Here is a 7,500-nt window from a genome sequence, read left to right as displayed (position 1 = left end):
CATATATATATATATATATATATATATATATATATATATATATATCTATACTGTATATATATAAATATATATATATATATATATATATATATATATATATATATATATATATACTTATATATATATATCTGTATATTATGATATAGATGTTTATATATATATATATATATATATATATATATATATATATATATATAATATTAGATGTTTATATATTATATATATATATATATATATATGTGTGTGTGTGTGTGTGTGTGTGTGTGTGTGTGTGTGTGTGTGTGTAGAATCTACTGGTCAATTTTACCAGATACATATGTAATTGTAATAGCCACAATGTCATCTTAAGTGATCGAATTCTTCGCGCTTTTTTGGATATGCTTGTCACTACAAAGCCTCAAGAAATATCTGACAGAACTCCACCATATTATAAAATCCACTTTCATTCTTTCAAAAAAAAAAAAAAAAAAAAAACGCTTCAAATCAAAATTCAGCATTAAGCTAAATCCATAACAAAAGGTTGTTAAGAGAGATGCAAAATAGACAATAGCTCCTACACAATTCATACTCTAATCACCAAATCATGTATGAATTCACTTTGAACACAAACTTCTCTAAGCCCCCTACCCTTTGTGTGTGTGTGTGTGTGTGTGTGTGTGGGCACGCGCGTACGTGCTTCATGTATTGCCAGTGGTTTACATAATTATTTGTTTTGGGTTTAATGTAGCGATATATTATCGTACAACCGTGTATTGTTACATTTGTATGAGCTGTTGATTATCCATTCTTATTTATAACATTTGATTTCTTGATATTCGTGCATTACGCTTACACAATCTGCTATCCAAACGAATCCGTATCTCTCGCTTGTGCATTTTAAATTCACGACGATGTTTTTTTAATTTCACCTATCATCCGTATATTATTATATTTAAGCCGTGGATTCATAGGAAAACGCAATTTCTTATTTTTTACACGTATTTGTTAAAGTTCTTAACTTAATTTCATATATTTTTCTTCTACCGCTATTCGATCGCTCTTTTCTTTAATATATTTTTTGCCTGTTAGTGAGATTCCGTCATTTGCGCATATAGTACGTACATCGCACGTTGCTGCCATCTATCGTTCCTTCGACAAATTGTTTCAACGTCTCACTAGGAAAGGACGGTGAACCAGAGCCTGAGTGAACTTATAACTCCATCATCCTTTGCTGTTGAAAAGTAAACACATCATCGGAAATCGGAATAACAATAAACAAGAGCGAGCAGTCGTTCACTCGCGAAGTGTTGCATGTAGTGGAGACTGGAACTTTTGGCAGGCGCAGCAGACCAGCTGCAGCTATGTCATATGGAACAGAAACGGCAAGTATGAGGAGAACAGAGGAGAGGAGGAGTGATGTAGCAGAAATGAGAACGTTGAGGTGGATTTCGGGAGGAGCAAAGGAAGATGGCATTAGAAAGTGAGTATATAATCGACAAAGAAGATACAGGAGGGAAGGCTTCGATGGTATGGACTCCTGTTACAAGAGGGGAACAACATGTTAGACATACGATGGAAATGGAAGTGCGGGGTAGAAGGAAGATGGGAAGACCAAGAAAGAGATGGCATGATTGTGTAGGGGTAGATTTATTGTGGAAAGGTATTGACGGGAACGATGCACAGGACAGAAATTGATGGAGAAGACTCATTCATAACGGCGACCCTGTATTAAAATGGGTTAATGCTGGGAAGACTAAGAGTGTGGTGTCGCGCGTTCGCTGGCTGTTGTCGTTCCCCATAGAAGAATGTGTTGTGGTAGGTTCTCGCATCACTGTACTACTGTAAATTCGGTCTGATGTGGTGGAATGGTTTTGTTTTAGACGGTATTTTGGATCGTAAATGTTTTATTTTGCTACGATATGGCAGATGTGTTAATGCTTTTTGTGTCTTTTCAGTTTCGGAAACTTGATTGGAGTCATGTTCGACCATACCGAAGTGTTGGAGACCAACGCATTGGGCCGGACCTCTTTGGTAACTATCTTAACAATCTGAAGCAACAGGTAAGGAGGTTTCAAATTTTAGTAAACTCAAACCAAACACTGCAAGCCAATCCTCCCCCTTCAGGATCGGAGCCCCTGGAGGAGGGCTTGCACTCGCACATACGCGCAAAACAAAAAAATCCAACCATTTGTTCCGTATAGTCTTTTATAGTAGGGTGTCGGGAAATGCAACATCGCTTATGCTAATCTGTGCAATAAAGGCATTATCCTTTAAGGACTATATCATAATAGCATTTTGTAATGTAACCTTGGTTACATAAATATTGTAAAAATAAGTATTCGGGAATACAAGTTTTTTTCCTTAAAACTTAAATAATGCAATCGTGACTGACTGGCTTTCATGTGATAATCTGAAAATAGGATTATTTCTTTACGACATTGCTTCGTAGTTTTTCTCGGACGTAATAACTGGGTTTATAAATTTCCCTAATCTTTCAAAAGTAAAATCATTAGTCTTGCTCCAAAAAATTTGACATATATGGGGTATAACACGCTGATAGTTGCATTCCCAGTAGTAAGGTTTCGTGTTTTATATTTTATTTTCTCGACAGGTTTTGGTCGATAAGGTGCTGTTCAATAATTATCTTCGAAATGACGACATTCCCAGAATTGGATGCATACCAATAGAATGTCTGTTACACCAAAGCGGCAAGTGCTCGGAAGTGACTGTTGATTAAAGTAGTCTGCTGAACTGACAAACCTATTGTCTGATAGAAACTTACTCAAAAGTATGTTGGAAGTTTTGAAGTGGCTGTATGAACCTGCATGAAGGTTTAATTTAAATACTTGAAGGTTGTGTGAATGTATGTGTGTGATTAAAATTCAAATAGAACTTTCTACTATTCTATCTGATCAGTTGTGTAAGCTGAACAGCCTTGGATATAATAGGTTTTTAAATGATTTTTCTGCTAAGTATTAAGTATATACAATGCAATGGAGTCTGTAATTCTAAGGAATAACTCCGCACGGACTGCAAGGAAGTTTACCTCGAATACGACAGCCACTAGGGATTGGGGCGTCCAGTGTATATCTTAAGTGTTTAGTACTAGCACCTGGGGGTTAGTCTACCCCCCAAAAATAACTAAAGTCTAAAGCAACCCAAGTACTAACGGAAACTAATTTCCAAAGATACCCGAAGCGGAGTTATTACCTAGATTTACCATGGAGTCTTTTGAAGTTAACTATTTCTTTGTATTAGTTCTTCTAATGTTATTTTAATATATTGGCTAATGAGGTGAACCTTAGATCTGCCCCTTTCACGAAGACTAAGGTTTAAATTAACACCCAACAATCGCTTTGCTGTTAAAATTTGACTGTGGAATGCAGTGGAAAAACTTAAGTTGTACTTTCCTTCTTTGTAACAAAGTTCTTCCAATTAACTTGAATATACTGGCCAATAAGGTGAGCCAAAAGTATATCAATGACATAAAGACAAAATGGTAAAGAGATGACACACTTTTAAGGTAATTGGGCGGGGGACAGTGCCGAAATTGAGATCTTCGAAGACCCAGACCCCATAGAAGTTAGTCTGTGCACGTCATATGGTGCACTATAGGCAATACATAGTAGGTTCTTAGCAGCGACTCTTCGACACCTAGCTGCCACCCTTTTCATTCCTTTTACAGTACTAGCGTTCATATTATTCCAGCTTATTTTTCACCCTCCTAAAAATGGTTTTAAAAGTGCAACTGCGAGGTCTTCCTCCTCCTACACCTTTCAAACAATTGATTCACAGTGAACTGCGAGGTCTTCCTCCTGCTACACCTTTCAAACAAGTGATTCATAGTGCAACTGTGATGCCTACCTCCTGCTAAATCTTAAGAACAATTGATTCTTAGTGCAACTGCGAGGTCTTCCTCCACCTTTCATACAATCGATTCATGGTGCAACTGAGGTTTTCCTCCTATACCTTTCAAACAATTGATTCATAGTGCAACTGCGAGGTTTTCCTCCTACACCTTTCATACAATTGATTCATGGTGCAACTTGAGAGGTTTTCCTCCGGTTGCACCTGTCCTTTGGCCTAAATTTTACATTGTTTTTCTTTATACTTGATACCCAGAAGAACGGCGTTTTTTGAACTGTTCAAGCAGGCTGTTCACCGAAGTTTTTCACATCTCAAAAACTATTTCGACCGTATGGTGGTAATATCCTAGTATAGTATTGTCCTGAGATCTGACAGTTGCAGGTTATCAATAAAAAAAAATCAAACTTTGTTCTGTTGGCATAGAAGGGATTGAGGTAAGGTTCTTACAAACGTTTGAGCTTAAATGATGGGTAAGAAGGTTATTAGTGTGTATAATTTAGGATTAATATATTTTATTGATGGAATTATCTCGGCTTACATAAATGTAGGTATGTCAAACCATGATCACTATATTCAATATATGAAAAAGCTTAAAATGAGGCTTTTTGTGCTTAATCAGAGAATGCTTTGAAGATATGAATGAGCGGTCAGGCGACATTAGAATTCGTATTACTCTTAACTGACAGTCGATGGGCTAGAATCAGTTTCTGCTACTTTGGCTTGTTACCTACGCGTCGCCTACTCCGAGGTGATAATATCAAACGCTTTATGGTAAATGTAAAGTAGACTGCCGCACGAAGATATCGTTTATTAATATAATTTGTCGACCCCACACCGTAGGAATTGGTGTATATAGTACCTTGATTCCAGAGCGACTAGTACTAAACACGCCCCAAGTAGCACCAGTCAGTGAAAAGTTGTAGAATGAAATGGAAGCATCGTGTTTGTCTGCCTGGGATTAAATTCACATTTTTTTTATTTACATACTATAAAGTGAAGTCCATGATTTGGGTACAGAAGACTGCAGAGACTGTTTCGTAATTTCATTTAGCCATTGAAATTAGGTAATTTTAATGGCTAAACCAATAAAAACTGATTAATCGTAGAGTGGTCCTTAAATCACGGGCATTGCTGTGAGTGTCATTCACAAGCTATTTCAGTGGGGAGATAGTGCCGTCAGTGCACCTCATGTCGTGCAATGTAGGCATTATTTAGTTCTTTGCAGCGTCCCTTCGGCCCTTAGCTGCGACTTCTTTCATTCTTTTTATTGTGCCTCCGTTCATATTTCCTTTATTTCATCTTACTTTCCACGCTCTTAACAATTGATTCATAGTTCAACTGTAAGGCTGTCTGCTAGTACACCTTTCAAATCTTTTACTGTCAATTTCAGTTTCAACGCAGAATGATCTCATAACTCCCAGTACTTGACATTAGGCTGAAATCCTTTAGTTTGTTCTGTTCAGTTCACAAGTTATTTACAATTATAAACCGCTTTATCTAAGACCCCATTATATACCCATCACTGTCAATCACAGAAAACAGGATACAGCCGTTTATACTAAGGCTTGCTGATACATTCAATGTATCTGCATTCGCGCACGAATAACCGATGATGATGAAATATCCTGTGAGCGTAATCATTTAATCTTCCAAGAAAAACAAGTGTGTTCTTGACTCTTCGCCTCTACGCGTTTGTGGTTGATTCTTTTTGTTTTTCTTTTTTTATACAGCTATGCAGAGGTTAATGCAATTCGCTGACAATAAGTAAAGGTTCTGGGTTTGTTTTACTTCTGAGGGTTGTGGTATCGACAGTGCACCTCACGCAGTGTACTGTGGGCATTACTCAAAGGCTCTTAGCAGCGTTCCTTCCTCCCCTAGCTGCAACCCTTTTCATTTCCTTTAACTGAACCTCCGCACACATTCTGTACTAGACGGTATGGGTGAGGTTAGTAGTTAAAACTTTTAGGAAGAGAATAAACACAATTCAAACATTAGCTGCAGTAACATAAAACTCTATCTTTATATATACATATATATGCATATATATATATATATATATATATATATATATATATATATATATATATATATATATTATTATATATATATATATATATATCTATATATATATATATATATATTATATAATATATATATATATATATATATATATATATATATATATATATAATATATATATATATATATATATATATATATATATTTATATATATATAAATATATATATAGTTTGTGCATCAATCTTTCTTTTGTATATATATATATCTATATATATATATATATATATATATATATATATAATATATATATAATATTTGTTTAACCTCTCGACGAGGTTGCATAGAAGAGGCAAGAAAACAAAACAGAATCGACCACAACGCCAAAAGTCAAGAACGCATTGTTATTTTGTGAATGGTTTATGCGATTAAGCTCTCAGGATATTTCATCATTGTAATCGTTGTCAAGACTGCGGCGAGTAAAGCAAAAAAACGTTAATTAGTATATTGCCCCATATCTGTGTCACCGAGTATATATTTGTATGTGTTATATCATTATATATACATACATATATATATGAATAACTTGATCACGAAGTATATAAAACGTGATGCTATGTATGAATAAAGGTTTTTTTTGCCACGAAGGAAAAAAAATGAAAAAACGAGATAGCCGAGTACTTTCGGTCCTATTCGGACCCTTTACTGAGGCAGTAAAGGGTCCGAATAGGACCGAAAGTACTCGGCTATCTCGTTTTTTCAATTTTTTCCTTCGTGGCAAAAAAACCTTTATTCATACATACATATATATATATATATATATATATATATATATTATATATATATATATATATATATAACATATATATATATATATATATATATATATATATATATATATATATATATGTATGTATACACATATATATAGATGTATATAGATAAATAGATAGATAGATAGGTAGATAGAGAGAATTGAAAATCCTGTGTATCTCAAGACATATTTATGTTATAAGACGGATACATGCGTTGACACAATGCCTTTGTTTTGGTAAGTTTAACGGTTGTAGACGGGCTATTAAATGCTACCGTAAGCGTTGACCCTCTCCCTTAACGAGTGTGTAACAATTCTCTTATGCTCTGTCCAATGACAAATCGATAAATATTCATTTATAACGGACGAGTGAAATTATATCAACACTTTTCCGACACTTTTTTTTCTCCTTCCTTTTTAGTGTACTCTGTCAGAGAGCCTGCCATTCCACTAGACCGTGTCGTCAGTGCACCTCATGCGGTGCACTGTAGGCATCACTTGAGTTACTTAGCAACGTCCCTTCGGACCATAAGTTTTTTCCTTGTATTCCTTTTACTGTACCTTCTCCACTCATGTTCTCTTTCTTCCATCTTGCTATCCACCCCCTCACCTAACAGTTGTTTCATAGTGCAACTGCGAGGCTCTCCTCCTGTACACCTTCCAAAACCTTCTGCTCTCAATTTCCATTTCAGCGCTGAATGATCTCACAGGTCCCAGTGCTTGACCTTTGGCCTGTATTCTGTATTCCAGTTCCAAAGAGAAAATTCCACTGTTGGAGGTACAAGGAAAGCAACTGGCAACTGACCGACCAAAGAAAGGAAT

General features: G+C 35.5%; 1 protein-coding gene and 1 long non-coding RNA gene across 4 annotated transcripts in view; one reads left to right on the top strand and one right to left on the bottom strand.

Moving 5' to 3' along the window:
- Positions 1–3,049, top strand: part of LOC135221987 (uncharacterized) — a 147,640-nt gene extending 144,591 nt beyond the window's left edge. The window contains exons 3-4 of the long non-coding RNA XR_010316145.1: positions 1,935–2,039; positions 2,591–3,049. This is a non-coding gene — a long non-coding RNA (uncharacterized LOC135221987). The remainder of the gene's footprint in view (positions 1–1,934; positions 2,040–2,590) is intronic.
- Positions 1–7,500, bottom strand: part of LOC135221986 (uncharacterized) — a 192,855-nt gene that overhangs the window by 180,967 nt on the left and 4,388 nt on the right. The window lies entirely within an intron of this gene.

This window comes from Macrobrachium nipponense, chromosome 3 (genome assembly GCF_015104395.2).
Source record: "Macrobrachium nipponense isolate FS-2020 chromosome 3, ASM1510439v2, whole genome shotgun sequence".
Lineage (NCBI taxonomy): Eukaryota > Metazoa > Arthropoda > Malacostraca > Decapoda > Palaemonidae > Macrobrachium > Macrobrachium nipponense.
This window is presented reverse-complemented; position numbering and strand designations above follow the sequence as displayed.